The sequence below is a fragment of the Schistocerca serialis genome, chromosome 7 (genome assembly GCF_023864345.2).
Source record: "Schistocerca serialis cubense isolate TAMUIC-IGC-003099 chromosome 7, iqSchSeri2.2, whole genome shotgun sequence".
Lineage (NCBI taxonomy): Eukaryota > Metazoa > Arthropoda > Insecta > Orthoptera > Acrididae > Schistocerca > Schistocerca serialis.
This window is the reverse complement of record NC_064644.1, coordinates 517,116,465-517,132,011: the sequence shown is the minus strand read 5'-3', so window position 1 is coordinate 517,132,011 and position 15,547 is coordinate 517,116,465. Positions and strand designations below refer to the sequence as shown.

General features: G+C 50.0%; 8 non-coding genes across 8 annotated transcripts; all 8 read right to left on the bottom strand.

Annotated features, from left to right (window-relative positions):
• Positions 1 to 343: 343 nt before the first annotated feature.
• Trnal-uaa (transfer RNA leucine (anticodon UAA)) lies at positions 344 to 427 on the bottom strand. The gene has a single exon. It is a non-coding gene; the product is annotated as a tRNA-Leu (tRNA).
• Positions 428 to 2,205: 1,778 nt separating this feature from the next.
• Positions 2,206 to 2,289, bottom strand: Trnal-uaa (transfer RNA leucine (anticodon UAA)). The gene has a single exon. It is a non-coding gene; the product is annotated as a tRNA-Leu (tRNA).
• A 1,778-nt stretch (positions 2,290 to 4,067) lies between these two features.
• Trnal-uaa (transfer RNA leucine (anticodon UAA)) lies at positions 4,068 to 4,151 on the bottom strand. Its single transcript has one exon. It is a non-coding gene; the product is annotated as a tRNA-Leu (tRNA).
• Positions 4,152 to 5,929: 1,778 nt separating this feature from the next.
• Positions 5,930 to 6,013, bottom strand: Trnal-uaa (transfer RNA leucine (anticodon UAA)). Its single transcript has one exon. It is a non-coding gene; the product is annotated as a tRNA-Leu (tRNA).
• Positions 6,014 to 7,789: 1,776 nt separating this feature from the next.
• Trnal-uaa (transfer RNA leucine (anticodon UAA)) lies at positions 7,790 to 7,873 on the bottom strand. Its single transcript has one exon. It is a non-coding gene; the product is annotated as a tRNA-Leu (tRNA).
• A 1,775-nt stretch (positions 7,874 to 9,648) lies between these two features.
• Positions 9,649 to 9,732, bottom strand: Trnal-uaa (transfer RNA leucine (anticodon UAA)). Its single transcript has one exon. It is a non-coding gene; the product is annotated as a tRNA-Leu (tRNA).
• Positions 9,733 to 11,508: 1,776 nt separating this feature from the next.
• Positions 11,509 to 11,592, bottom strand: Trnal-uaa (transfer RNA leucine (anticodon UAA)). The gene has a single exon. It is a non-coding gene; the product is annotated as a tRNA-Leu (tRNA).
• Positions 11,593 to 15,238: 3,646 nt separating this feature from the next.
• On the bottom strand, positions 15,239 to 15,322 carry Trnal-uaa (transfer RNA leucine (anticodon UAA)). The gene has a single exon. It is a non-coding gene; the product is annotated as a tRNA-Leu (tRNA).
• Positions 15,323 to 15,547: the final 225 nt, after the last annotated feature.

Here is a 15,547-nt window from a genome sequence, read left to right as displayed (position 1 = left end):
GAGCTTACTGCCCACGCAATACGGCCGCTTCAGAACTCCAGTACCTGAGCCACCGTTTCATCTATCTTTATTAAGGCACTACGATTCATTTAAACACGTATGTGATGCTGTTGAGGTTGCCTCGCTGTCGCTTGGAACCCAGAGGCACAACACAACAACACCGGAAACGTCCGTGAGAAGAGCTAAAAATCGACACAGGAAAAGTATGTTCCGGTATTTCTTTTCGACCGCTCGGGGTGTCACTGTCGTCTCCAGTAAAATCTGCATGGCGTGTTTCTGCGTAATTTATACTTGATCTGTAAGATCAAGGGAGTATGTTAGTTTCAGAATGTTTAAAATGCATTGTCAGATGTGGGGTTCGAACCCACTCTCCCTTACGGGAACCAGAGCTTAAATCTGGCGCCTTAGACCGCTTGGCCAATCTGACGTGCGAGGCAAGAGCCCCAGAGACTTCCATCTCTAGCAATATCTCATAGAACCTCACTGCGAAATCTGTTTCTTTTTTCGGTAGGATGGAATTATGTCAGTTTTAGAATATTTAAGACGCAATGTCAGACGTGGCGTAGGAAATGCACCCTCCCTTTCGGGAACCAATGTGGCGCGTTGGACCGCTTTCTTCCGTCGTTTCCAGTTTGAACTGTAACTAGCGAAACTGTATTTAATAATAGGAACATTTTCACATTGATGCAAAGAAAACTTGATATTAACGAACGGCAAATAGGGCCGTTTCCTAGCAACTGCCACGCTGTGCATTACGCACTCGTGGGAAGCCAATGAAATACTTCCTGTGAGGCTCAAACTGTCGACCTTCACTTTACAATACTTAGGCACTGCCCCGGTGGTACCGACGCGTACATACTGAAACGTCTTTGGATCGTCAGTGAGTACTTCATGTTAGAAATTTCGTGTTCGCCCTGATGTGCATTAAAGGGCAGATTCTTCAGTAAAAGTTAGTTCTGCGCTCAGTTACAGTATATGGCCCTAGCAGCACCAGGAAAACGGGTTCAGATTTACTCGCCTTCCACACGGCGTTGAGCGCCTACAGCGAGATTGCCTTCGGCCTCTGGCGCCAGGAGGGAAGGCGACACATCACGGCGCAAGCAGCGCGTAGCAGAGGGCGGTGGTGGTGTGTCGGTCAGCATGGTTGCTTCCCAAGTAGCTGATCCGGGTTCGAAACCCGGACACCGCACGGAAGTTGTCTTCTTTACTCAGGAGAGTGTTTCCAACGCTGGCGTTCGTCGAATTTCCGAACTGTCGTGTTACGAATGGTTTTCCTTCGCCCCTCGTCCCGCTCCGCGTAGGCTAGTGCGGATTGCGATTCACAGCATCGTGTGTCCCCATGTGTCGACTTGTCTCGACTTTGCTTGGCTGACGCTTGCAAATGGGCGTATATGTAGAGGACAGTCGCTAGAAACGACTGGGAGAGACCAACTCGACAAACACACAACGGACCCTTTCATTTGACTGCGGCCGCAGGCTAGCGAATTTAGGTACCGAGAGGCAAGAGAGGGGTCAGCGTGCTTGACCGTATCATCACCGCGCAGCAGCACCGAAAACTAAGGGAAAAGGCAAAATTAAAGAATCCAACAGCACGCAGACTTCCTAGTTAGCCACCGAGCCGTGTACTAAGCACGCAAAAACGCTGCTTAACCTCGGTGGTCGGACGAGAATCCGTGTCGTCAGCGTGGCACACAAGTCGGCGAGAACGTTTCCAGACGTGCGGACATCTTAGTCCTTGTACAGATCACTTGGGATTTGCCTGGCAGTCTCTCGCGCTGCCTTTTAGGGAACCAATATGGAATAGCCCTTGGTGGGATCTAACGCATAGCCGTCCCGTTGTTAGCATGACACACTAACTTAGTGAGCTTACTGCCCACGCAATACGGCCGCTTCAGAACTCCAGTACCTGAGCCACCGTTTCATCTATCTTTATTAAGGCACTACGATTCATTTAAACACGTATGTGATGCTGTTGAGGTTGCCTCGCTGTCGCTTGGAACCCAGAGGCACAACACAACAACACCGGAAACGTCCGTGAGAAGAGCTAAAAATCGACACAGGAAAAGTATGTTCCGGTATTTCTTTTCGACCGCTCGGGGTGTCACTGTCGTCTCCAGTAAAATCTGCATGGCGTGTTTCTGCGTAATTTATACTTGTTCTGTAAGATCAAGGGAGTATGTTAGTTTCAGAATGTTTAAAATGCATTGTCAGATGTGGGGTTCGAACCCACGCTCCCTTACGGGAACCAGAGCTTAAATCTGGCGCCTTAGACCGCTCGGCCAAACTGACGTGCGAGGCAAGAGCCCCAGAGACTTCCATCTCTAGCAATATCTCATAGAACCTCACTGCGAAATCTGTTTCTTTTTTCGGTAGGATGGAATTATGTCAGTTTTAGAATATTTAAGACGCAATGTCAGACGTGGCGTAGGAAATGCACCCTCCCTTTCGGGAACCAATGTGGCGCGTTGGACCGCTTTCTTCCGTCGTTTCCAGTTTGAACTGTAACTAGCGAAACTGTATTTAATAATAGGAACATTTTCACATTGATGCAAAGAAAACTTGATATTAACGAACGGCAAATAGGGCCGTTTCCTAGCAACTGCCACGCTGTGCATTACGCACTCGTGGGAAGCCAATGAAATACTTCCTGTGAGGCTCAAACTGTCGACCTTCACTTTACAATACTTAGGCACTGCCCCGGTGGTACCGACGCGTACATACTGAAACGTCTTTGGATCGTCAGTGAGTACTTCATGTTAGAAATTTCGTGTTCGCCCTGATGTGCATTAAAGGGCAGATTCTTCAGTAAAAGTTAGTTCTGCGCTCAGTTACAGTATATGGCCCTAGCAGCACCAGGAAAACGGGTTCAGATTTACTCGCCTTCCACTCGGCGTTGAGCGCCTACAGCGAGATTGCCTTCGGCCTCTGGCGCCAGGAGGGAAGGCGACACATCACGGCGCAAGCAGCGCGTAGCAGAGGGCGGTGGTGGTGTGTCGGTCAGCATGGTTGCTTCCCAAGTAGCTGATCCGGGTTCGAAACCCGGACACCGCACGGAAGTTGTCTTCTTTACTCAGGAGAGTGTTTCCAACGCTGGCGATCGTCGAATTTCCGAACTGTCGTGTTACGAATGGTTTTCCTTCGCCCCTCGTCCCGCTCCGCGTAGGCTAGTGCGGATTGCGATTCACAGCATCGTGTGTCCCCATGTGTCGACTTGTCTCGACTTTGCTTGGCTGACGCTTGCAAATGGGCGTATATGTAGAGGACAGTCGCTAGAAACGACTGGGAGAGACCAACTCGACAAACACACAACGGACCCTTTCATTTGACTGCGGCCGCAGGCTAGCGAATTTAGGTACCGAGAGGCAAGAGAGGGGTCAGCGTGCTTGACCGTATCATCACCGCGCAGCAGCACCGAAAACTAAGGGAAAAGGCAAAATTAAAGAATCCAACAGCACGCAGACTTCCTAGTTAGCCACCGAGCCGTGTACTAAGCACGCAAAAACGCTGCTTAACCTCGGTGATCGGACGAGAATCCGTGTCGTCAGCGTGGCACACAAGTCGGCGAGAACGTTTCCAGACGTGCGGACATCTTAGTCCTTGTACAGATCACTTGGGATTTGCCTGGCAGTCTCTCGCGCTGCCTTTTAGGGAACCAATATGGAATAGCCCTCGGTGGGATCTAACGCATAGCCGTCCCGTTGTTAGCATGACACACTAACTTAGTGAGCTTACTGCCCACGCAATACGGCCGCTTCAGAACTCCAGTACCTGAGCCACCGTTTCATCTATCTTTATTAAGGCACTACGATTCATTTAAACACGTATGTGATGCTGTTGAGGTTGCCTCGCTGTCGCTTGGAACCCAGAGGCACAACACAACAACACCGGAAACGTCCGTGAGAAGAGCTAAAAATCGACACAGAAAAAGTATGTTCCGGTATTTCTTTTCGACCGCTCGGGGTGTCACTGTCGTCTCCAGTAAAATCTGCATGGCGTGTTTCTGCGTAATTTATACTTGTTCTGTAAGATCAAGGGAGTATGTTAGTTTCAGAATGTTTAAAATGCATTGTCAGATGTGGGGTTCGAACCCACGCTCCCTTACGGGAACCAGAGCTTAAATCTGGCGCCTGAGACCGCTCGGCCAATCTGACGTGCGAGGCAAGAGCCCCAGAGACTTCCATCTCTAGCAATATCTCATAGAACCTCACTGCGAAATCTGTTTCTTTTTTCGGTAGGATGGAATTATGTCAGTTTTAGAATATTTAAGACGCAATGTCAGACGTGGCGTAGGAAATGCACCCTCCCTTTCGGGAACCAATGTGGCGCGTTGGACCGCTTTCTTCCGTCGTTTCCAGTTTGAACTGTAACTAGCGAAACTGTATTTAATAATAGGAACATTTTCACATTGATGCAAAGAAAACTTGATATTAACGAACGGCAAATAGGGCCGTTTCCTAGCAACTGCCACGCTGTGCATTACGCACTCGTGGGAAGCCAATGAAATACTTCCTGTGAGGCTCAAACTGTCGACCTTCACTTTACAATACTTAGGCACTGCCCCGGTGGTACCGACGCGTACATACTGAAACGTCTTTGGATCGTCAGTGAGTACTTCATGTTAGAAATTTCGTGTTCGCCCTGATGTGCATTAAAGGGCAGATTCTTCAGTAAAAGTTAGTTCTGCGCTCAGTTACAGTATATGGCCCTAGCAGCACCAGGAAAACGGGTTCAGATTTACTCCCCTTCCACTCGGCGTTGAGCGCCTACAGCGAGATTGCCTTCGGCCTCTGGCGCCAGGATGGAAGGCGACACATCACGGCGCAAGCAGCGCGTAGCAGAGGGCGGTGGTGGTGTGTCGGTCAGCATGGTTGCTTCCCAAGTAGCTGATCCGGGTTCGAAACCCGGACACCGCACGGAAGTTGTCTTCTTTACTCAGGAGAGTGTTTCCAACGCTGGCGATCGTCGAATTTCCGAACTGTCGTGTTACGAATGGTTTTCCTTCGCCCCTCGTCCCGCTCCGCGTAGGCTAGTGCGGATTGCGATTCACAGCATCGTGTGTCCCCATGTGTCGACTTGTCTCGACTTTGCTCGGCTGACGCTTGCAAATGGGCGTATATGTAGAGGACAGTCGCTAGAAACGACTGGGAGAGACCAACTCGACAAACACACAACGGACCCTTTCATTTGACTGCGGCCGCAGGCTAGCGAATTTAGGTACCGAGAGGCAAGAGAGGGGTCAGCGTGCTTGACCGTATCATCACCGCGCAGCAGCACCGAAAACTAAGGGAAACGGCAAAATTAAAGAATCCAACAGCACGCAGACTTCCTAGTTAGCCACCGAGCCGTGTACTAAGCACGCAAAAACGCTGCTTAACCTCGGTGATCGGACGAGAATCCGTGTCGTCAGCGTGGCACACAAGTCGGCGAGAACGTTTCCAGACGTGCGGACATCTTAGTCCTTGTACAGATCACTTGGGATTTGCCTGGCAGTCTCTCGCGCTGCCTTTTAGGGAACCAATATGGAATAGCCCTTGGTGGGATCTAACGCATAGCCGTCCCGTTGTTAGCATGACACACTAACTTAGTGAGCTTACTGCCCACGCAATACGGCCGCTTCAGAAATCCAGTACCTGAGCCACCGTTTCATCTATCTTTATTAAGGCACTACGATTCATTTAAACACGTATGTGATGCTGTTGAGGTTGCCTCGCTGTCGCTTGGAACCCAGAGGCACAACACAACAACACCGGAAACGTCCGTGAGAAGAGCTAAAAATCGACACAGGAAAAGTATGTTCCGGTATTTCTTTTCGACCGCTCGGGGTGCCACTGTCGTCTCCAGTAAAATCTGCATGGCGTGTTTCTGCGTAATTTATACTTGTTCTGTAAGATCAAGGGAGTATGTTAGTTTCAGAATGTTTAAAATGCATTGTCAGATGTGGGGTTCGAACCCACGCTCCCTTACGGGAACCAGAGCTTAAATCTGGCGCCTTAGACCGCTCGGCCAGTCTGACGTGCGAGGCAAGAGCCCCAGAGACTTCCATCTCTAGCAATATCTCATAGAACCTCACTGCGAAATCTGTTTCTTTTTTCGGTAGGATGGAATTATGTCAGTTTTAGAATATTTAAGACGCAATGTCAGACGTGGCGTAGGAAATGCACCCTCCCTTTCGGGAACCAATGTGGCGCGTTGGACCGCTTTCTTCCGTCGTTTCCAGTTTGAACTGTAACTAGCGAAACTGTATTTAATAATAGGAACATTTTCACATTGATGCAAAGAAAACTTGATATTAGCGAACGGCAAATAGGGCCGTTTCCTAGCAACTGCCACGCTGTGCATTACGCACTCGTGGGAAGCCAATGAAATACTTCCTGTGAGGCTCAAACTGTCGACCTTCACTTTACAATACTTAGGCACTGCCCCGGTGGTACCGACGCGTACATACTGAAACGTCTTTGGATCGTCAGTGAGTACTTCATGTTAGAAATTTCGTGTTCGCCCTGATGTGCATTAAAGGGTAGATTCTTCAGTAAAAGTTAGTTCTGCGCTCAGTTACAGTATATGGCCCTAGCAGCACCAGGAAAACGGGTTCAGATTTACTCGCCTTCCACTCGGCGTTGAGCGCCTACAGCGAGATTGCCTTCGGCCTCTGGCGCCAGGAGGGAAGGCGACACATCACGGCGCAAGCAGCGCGTAGCAGAGGGCGGTGGTGGTGTGTCGGTCAGCATGGTTGCTTCCCAAGTAGCTGATCCGGGTTCGAAACCCGGACACCGCACGGAAGTTGTCTTCTTTACTCAGGAGAGTGTTTCCAACGCTGGCGATCGTCGAATTTCCGAACTGTCGTGTTACGAATGGTTTTCCTTCGCCCCTCGTCCCGCTCCGCGTAGGCTAGTGCGGATTGCGATTCACAGCATCGTGTGTCCCCATGTGTCGACTTGTCTCGACTTTGCTCGGCTGACGCTTGCAAATGGGCGTATATGTAGAGGACAGACGCTCGAAACGACTGGGAGAGACCAACTCGACAAACACACAACGGACCCTTTCATTTGACTGCGGCCGCAGGCTAGCGAATTTAGGTACCGAGAGGCAAGAGAGGGGTCAGCGTGCTTGACCGTATCATCACCGCGCAGCAGCACCGAAAACTAAGGGAAAAGTCAAAATTAAAGAATCCAACAGCACGCAGACTTCCTAGTTAGCCACCGAGCCGTGTACTAAGCACGCAAAAACGCTGCTTAACCTCGGTGATCGGACGAGAATCCGTGTCGTCAGCGTGGCACACAAGTCGGCGAGAACGTTTCCAGACGTGCGGACATCTTAGTCCTTGTACAGATCACTTGGGATTTGCCTGGCAGTCTCTCGCGCTGCCTTTTAGGGAACCAATATGGAATAGCCCTTGGTGGGATCTAACGCATAGCCGTCCCGTTGTTAGCATGACACACTAACTTAGTGAGCTTACTGCCCACGCAATACGGCCGCTTCAGAACTCCAGTACCTGAGCCACCGTTTCATCTATCTTTATTAAGGCACTACGATTCATTTAAACACGTATGTGATGCTGTTGAGGTTGCCTCGCTGTCGCTTGGAACCCAGAGGCACAACACAACAACACCGGAAACGTCCGTGAGAAGAGCTAAAAATCGACACAGGAAAAGTATGTTCCGGTATTTCTTTTCGACCGCTCGGGGTGTCACTGTCGTCTCCAGTAAAATCTGCATGGCGTGTTTCTGCGTAATTTACTTGTTCTGTAAGATCAAGGGAGTATGTTAGTTTCAGAATGTTTGAAATGCATTGTCAGATGTGGGGTTCGAACCCACGCTCCCTTACGGGAACCAGAGCTTAAATCTGGCGCCTTAGACCGCTCGGCCAATCTGACGTGCGAGGCAAGAGCCCCAGAGACTTCCATCTCTAGCAATATCTCATAGATCCTCACTGCGAAATCTGTTTCTTTTTTCGGTAGGATGGAATTATGTCAGTTTTAGAATATTTAAGACGCAATGTCAGACGTGGCGTAGGAAATGCACCCTCCCTTTCGGGAACCAATGTGGCGCGTTGGACCGCTTTCTTCCGTCGTTTCCAGTTTGAACTGTAACTAGCGAAACTGTATTTAATAATAGGAACATTTTCACATTGATGCAAAGAAAACTTGATATTAACGAACGGCAAATAGGGCCGTTTCCTAGCAACTGCCACGCTGTGCATTACGCACTCGTGGGAAGCCAATGAAATACTTCCTGTGAGGCTCAAACTGTCGACCTTCACTTTACAATACTTAGGCACTGCCCCGGTGGTACCGACGCGTACATACTGAAACGTCTTTGGATCGTCAGTGAGTACTTCATGTTAGAAATTTCGTGTCCCCCTGATGTGCATTAAAGGGCAGATTCTTCAGTAAAAGTTAGTTCTGCGCTCAGTTACAGTTTATGGCCCTAGCAGCACCAGGAAAACGGGTTCAGATTTACTCGCCTTCCACTCGGCGTTGAGCGCCTACAGCGAGATTGCCTTCGGCCTCTGGCGTCAGGAGGGAAGGCGACACATCACGGCGCAAGCAGCGCGTAGCAGAGGGCGGTGGTGGTGTGTCGGTCAGCATGGTTGCTTCCCAAGTAGCTGATCCGGGTTCGAAACCCGGACACCTCACGGAAGTAGGTTTCTTTACTCAGGAGAGTGTTTCCAACGCTCGCGATCGTCGAATTTCCGAACTGTCGTGTTACGAATGGTTTTCCTTCGCCCCTCGTCCCGCTCCGCGTAGGCTAGTGCGGATTGCGATTCACAGCATCGTGTGTCCCCATGTGTCGACTTGTCTCGACTTTGCTCGGCTGACGCTTGCAAATGGGCGTATATGTAGAGGACAGTCGCTAGAAACGACTGGGAGAGACCAACTCGACAAACACACAACGGACCCTTTCATTTGACTGCGGCCGCAGGCTAGCGAATTTAGGTACCGAGAGGCAAGAGAGGGGTCAGCGTGCTTGACCGTATCATCACCGCGCAGCAGCACCGAAAACTAAGGGAAAAGGCAAAATTAAAGAATCCAACAGCACGCAGACTTCCTAGTTAGCCACCGAGCCGTGTACTAAGCACGCAAAAACGCTGCTTAACCTCGGTGGTCGGACGAGAATCCGTGTCGTCAGCGTGGCACACAAGTCGGCGAGAACGTTTCCAGACGTGCGGACATCTTAGTCCTTGTACAGATCACTTGGGATTTGCCTGGCAGTCTCTCGCGCTGCCTTTTAGGGAACCAATATGGAATAGCCCTTGGTGGGATCTAACGCATAGCCGTCCCGTTGTTAGCATGACACACTAACTTAGTGAGCTTACTGCCCACGCAATACGGCCGCTTCAGAACTCCAGTACCTGAGCCACCGTTTCATCTATCTTTATTAAGGCACTACGATTTATTTAAACACGTATGTGATGCTGTTGAGGTTGCCTCGCTGTCGCTTGGAACCCAGAGGCACAACACAACAACACCGGAAACGTCCGTGAGAAGAGCTAAAAATCGACACAGGAAAAGTATGTTCCGGTATTTCTTTTCGACCGCTCGGGGTGTCACTGTCGTCTCCAGTAAAATCTGCATGGCGTGTTTCTGCGTAATTTACTTGTTCTGTAAGATCAAGGGAGTATGTTAGTTTCAGAATGTTTGAAATGCATTGTCAGATGTGGGGTTCGAACCCACGCTCCCTTACGGGAACCAGAGCTTAAATCTGGCGCCTTAGACCGCTCGGCCAATCTGACGTGCGAGGCAAGAGCCCCAGAGACTTCCATCTCTAGCAATATCTCATAGATCCTCACTGCGAAATCTGTTTCTTTTTTCGGTAGGATGGAATTATGTCAGTTTTAGAATATTTAAGACGCAATGTCAGACGTGGCGTAGGAAATGCACCCTCCCTTTCGGGAACCAATGTGGCGCGTTGGACCGCTTTCTTCCGTCGTTTCCAGTTTGAACTGTAACTAGCGAAACTGTATTTAATAATAGGAACATTTTCACATTGATGCAAAGAAAACTTGATATTAACGAACGGCAAATAGGGCCGTTTCCTAGCAACTGCCACGCTGTGCATTACGCACTCGTGGGAAGCCAATGAAATACTTCCTGTGAGGCTCAAACTGTCGACCTTCACTTTACAATACTTAGGCACTGCCCCGGTGGTACCGACGCGTACATACTGAAACGTCTTTGGATCGTCAGTGAGTACTTCATGTTAGAAATTTCGTGTTCGCCCTGATGTGCATTAAAGGGCAGATTCTTCAGTAAAAGTTAGTTCTGCGCTCAGTTACAGTATATGGCCCTAGCAGCACCAGGAAAACGGGTTCAGATTTACTCGCCTTCCACTCGGCGTTGAGCGCCTACAGCGAGATTGCCTTCGGCCTCTGGCGCCAGGAGGGAAGGCGACACATCACGGCGCAAGCAGCGCGTAGCAGAGGGCGGTGGTGGTGTGTCGGTCAGCATGGTTGCTTCCCAAGTAGCTGATCCGGGTTCGAAACCCGGACACCGCACGGAAGTTGTCTTCTTTACTCAGGAGAGTGTTTCCAACGCTGGCGATCGTCGAATTTCCGAACTGTCGTGTTACGAATGGTTTTCCTTCGCCCCTCGTCCCGCTCCGCGTAGGCTAGTGCGGATTGCGATTCACAGCATCGTGTGTCCCCATGTGTCGACTTGTCTCGACTTTGCTCGGCTGACGCTTGCAAATGGGCGTATATGTAGAGGACAGTCGCTAGAAACGACTGGGAGAGACCAACTCGACAAACACACAACGGACCCTTTCATTTGACTGCGGCCGCAGGCTAGCGAATTTAGGTACCGAGAGGCAAGAGAGGGGTCAGCGTGCTTGACCGTATCATCACCGCGCAGCAGCACCGAAAACTAAGGGAAAAGGCAAAATTAAAGAATCCAACAGCACGCAGACTTCCTAGTTAGCCACCGAGCCGTGTACTAAGCACGCAAAAACGCTGCTTAACCTCGGTGGTCGGACGAGAATCCGTGTCGTCAGCGTGGCACACAAGTCGGCGAGAACGTTTCCAGACGTGCGGACATCTTAGTCCTTGTACAGATCACTTGGGATTTGCCTGGCAGTCTCTCGCGCTGCCTTTTAGGGAACCAATATGGAATAGCCCTTGGTGGGATCTAACGCATAGCCGTCCCGTTGTTAGCATGACACACTAACTTAGTGAGCTTACTGCCCACGCAATACGGCCGCTTCAGAACTCCAGTACCTGAGCCACCGTTTCATCTATCTTTATTAAGGCACTACGATTTATTTAAACACGTATGTGATGCTGTTGAGGTTGCCTCGCTGTCGCTTGGAACCCAGAGGCACAACAAAACAACACCGGAAACGTCCGTGAGAAGAGCTAAAAATCGACACAGGAAAAGTATGCTCCGGTATTTCTTTTCGACCGCTCGGGGTGTCACTGTCGTCTCCAGTAAAATCTGCATGGCGTGTTTCTGCGTAATTTACTTGTTCTGTAAGATCAAGGGAGTATGTTAGTTTCAGAATGTTTGAAATGCATTGTCAGATGTGGGGTTCGAACCCACGCTCCCTTACGGGAACCAGAGCTTAAATCTGGCGCCTTAGACCGCTCGGCCAATCTGACGTGCGAGGCAAGAGCCCCAGAGACTTCCATCTCTAGCAATATCTCATAGATCCTCACTGCGAAATCTGTTTCTTTTTTCGGTAGGATGGAATTATGTCAGTTTTAGAATATTTAAGACGCAATGTCAGACGTGGCGTAGGAAATGCACCCTCCCTTTCGGGAACCAATGTGGCGCGTTGGACCGCTTTCTTCCGTCGTTTCCAGTTTGAACTGTAACTAGCGAAACTGTATTTAATAATAGGAACATTTTCACATTGATGCAAAGAAAACTTGATATTAACGAACGGCAAATAGGGCCGTTTCCTAGCAACTGCCACGCTGTGCATTACGCACTCGTGGGAAGCCAATGAAATACTTCCTGTGAGGCTCAAACTGTCGACCTTCACTTTACAATACTTAGGCACTGCCCCGGTGGTACCGACGCGTACATACTGAAACGTCTTTGGATCGTCAGTGAGTACTTCATGTTAGAAATTTCGTGTTCGCCCTGATGTGCATTAAAGGGCAGATTCTTCAGTAAAAGTTAGTTCTGCGCTCAGTTACAGTATATGGCCCTAGCAGCACCAGGAAAACGGGTTCAGATTTACTCGCCTTCCACTCGGCGTTGAGCGCCTACAGCGAGATTGCCTTCGGCCTCTGGCGCCAGGAGGGAAGGCGACACATCACGGCGCAAGCAGCGCGTAGCAGAGGGCGGTGGTGGTGTGTCGGTCAGCATGGTTGCTTCCCAAGTAGCTGATCCGGGTTCGAAACCCGGACACCGCACGGAAGTTGTCTTCTTTACTCAGGAGAGTGTTTCCAACGCTCGCGATCGTCGAATTTCCGAACTGTCGTGTTACGAATGGTTTTCCTTCGCCCCTCGTCCCGCTCCGCGTAGGCTAGTGCGGATTGCGATTCACAGCATCGTGTGTCCCCATGTGTCGACTTGTCTCGACTTTGATCGGCTGACGCGAAAGCTGACGCTTGCAAATGGGCGTATATGTAGAGCACAGTCGCTAGAAACGACTGGGAGAGACCAACTCGACAAACACACAACGGACCCTTTCATTTGACTGCGGCCGCAGGCTAGCGAATTTAGGTACCGAGAGGCAAGAGAGGGGTCAGCGTGCTTGACCGTATCATCACCGCGCAGCAGCACCGAAAACTAAGGGAAAAGGCAAAATTAAAGAATCCAACAGCACGCACACTTCCTAGTTAGCCACCGAGCCGTGTACTAAGCACGCAAAAACGCTGCTTAACCTCGGTGATCGGACGAGAATCCGTGTCGTCAGCGTGGCACACAAGTCGGCGAGAACGTTTCCAGACGTGCGGACATCACAGTCCTTGTACAGATCACTTGGGATTTGCCTGGCAGTCTCTCGCGCTGCCTTTTAGGGAACCAATATGGAATAGCCCTCGGTGGGATCTAACGCATAGCCGTCCCGTTGTTAGCATGACACACTAACTTAGTGAGCTTACTGCCCACGCAATACGGCCGCTTCAGAACTCCAGTACCTGAGCCACCGTTTCATCTATCTTTATTAAGGCACTACGATTCATTTAAACACGTATGTGATGCTGTTGAGGTTGCCTCGCTGTCGCTTGGAACCCAGAGGCACAACACAACAACACCGGAAACGTCCGTGAGAAGAGCTAAAAATCGACACAGGAAAAGTATGTTCCGGTATTTCTTTTCGACCGCTCGGGGTGTCACTGTCGTCTCCAGTAAAATCTGCATGGCGTGTTTCTGCGTAATTTACTTGTTCTGTAAGATCAAGGGAGTATGTTAGTTTCAGAATGTTTAAAATGCATTGTCAGATGTGGGGTCGAACCCACGCTCCCTTACGGGAACCAGAGCTTAAATCTGGCGCCTGAGACCGCTCGGCCAATCTGACGTGCGAGGCAAGAGCCCCAGAGACTTCCATCTCTAGCAATATCTCATAGATCCTCATGCGAAATCTGTTTCTTTTTTCGGTAGGATGGAATTATGTCAGTTTTAGAATATTTAAGACGCAATGTCAGACGTGGCGTAGGAAATGCACCCTCCCTTTCGGGAACCAATGTGGCGCGTTGGACCGCTTTCTTCGGTCGTTTCCAGTTTGAACTGTAACTAGCGAAACTGTATTTAATAATAGGAACATTTTCACATTGATGCAAAGAAAACTTGATATTAACGAACGGCAAATAGGGCCGTTTCCTAGCAACTACCACGCTGTGCATTACGCACTCGTGGGAAGCCAATGAAATACTTCCTGTGAGGCTCAAACTGTCGACCTTCACTTTACAATACTTAGGCACTGCCCCGGTGGTACCGACGCGTACATACTGAAACGTCTTTGGATCGTCAGTGAGTACTTCATGTTAGAAATTTCGTGTTCGCCCTGATGTGCATTAAAGGGCAGATTCTTCAGTAAAAGTTAGTTCTGCGCTCAGTTACAGTATATGGCCCTAGCAGCACCAGGAAAACGGGTTCAGATTTACTCGCCTTCCACTCGGCGTTGAGCGCCTACAGCGAGATTGCCTTCGGCCTCTGGCGCCAGGAGGGAAGGCGACACATCACGGCGCAAGCAGCGCGTAGCAGAGGGCGGTGGTGGTGTGTCGGTCAGCATGGTTGCTTCCCAAGTAGCTGATCCGGGTTCGAAACCCGGACACCGCACGGAAGTTGTCTTCTTTACTCAGGAGAGTGTTTCCAACGCTCGCGATCGTCGAATTTCCGAACTGTCGTGTTACGAATGGTTTTCCTTCGCCCCTCGTCCCGCTCCGCGTAGGCTAGTGCGGATTGCGATTCACAGCATCGTGTGTCCCCATGTGTCGACTTGTCTCGACTTTGCTCGGCTGACGCTTGCAAATGGGCGTATATGTAGAGGACAGTCGCTAGAAACGACTGGGAGAGACCAACTCGACAAACACACAACGGACCCTTTCATTTGACTGCGGCCGCAGGCTAGCGAATTTAGGTACCGAGAGGCAAGAGAGGGGTCAGCGTGCTTGACCGTATCATCACCGCGCAGCAGCACCGAAAACTAAGGGAAAAGGCAAAATTAAAGAATCCAACAGCACGCAGACTTCCTAGTTAGCCACCGAGCCGTGTACTAAGCACGCAAAAACGCTGCTTAACCTCGGTGGTCGGACGAGAATCCGTGTCGTCAGCGTGGCACACAAGTCGGCGAGAACGTTTCCAGACGTGCGGACATCTTAGTCCTTGTACAGATCACTTGGGATTTGCCTGGCAGTCTCTCGCGCTGCCTTTTAGGGAACCAATATGGAATAGCCCTTGGTGGGATCTAACGCATAGCCGTCCCGTTGTTAGCATGACACACTAACTTAGTGAGCTTACTGCCCACGCAATACGGCCGCTTCAGAACTCCAGTACCTGAGCCACCGTTTCATCTATCTTTATTAAGGCACTACGATTTATTTAAACACGTATGTGATGCTGTTGAGGTTGCCTCGCTGTCGCTTGGAACCCAGAGGCACAACACAACAACACCGGAAACGTCCGTGAGAAGAGCTAAAAATCGACACAGGAAAAGTATGTTCCGGTATTTCTTTTCGACCGCTCGGGGTGTCACTGTCGTCTCCAGTAAAATCTGCATGGCGTGTTTCTGCGTAATTTACTTGTTCTGTAAGATCAAGGGAGTATGTTAGTTTCAGAATGTTTGAAATGCATTGTCAGATGTGGGGTTCGAACCCACGCTCCCTTACGGGAACCAGAGCTTAAATCTGGCGCCTTAGACCGCTCGGCCAATCTGACGTGCGAGGCAAGAGCCCCAGAGACTTCCATCTCTAGCAATATCTCATAGATCCTCACTGCGAAATCTGTTTCTTTTTTCGGTAGGATGGAATTATGTCAGTTTTAGAATATTTAAGACGCAATGTCAGACGTGGCGTAGGAAATGCACCCTCCCTTTCGGGAACCAATGTGGCGCGTTGGACCGCTTTCTTCCGTCGTTTCCAGTTTGAACTGTAACTAGCGAAA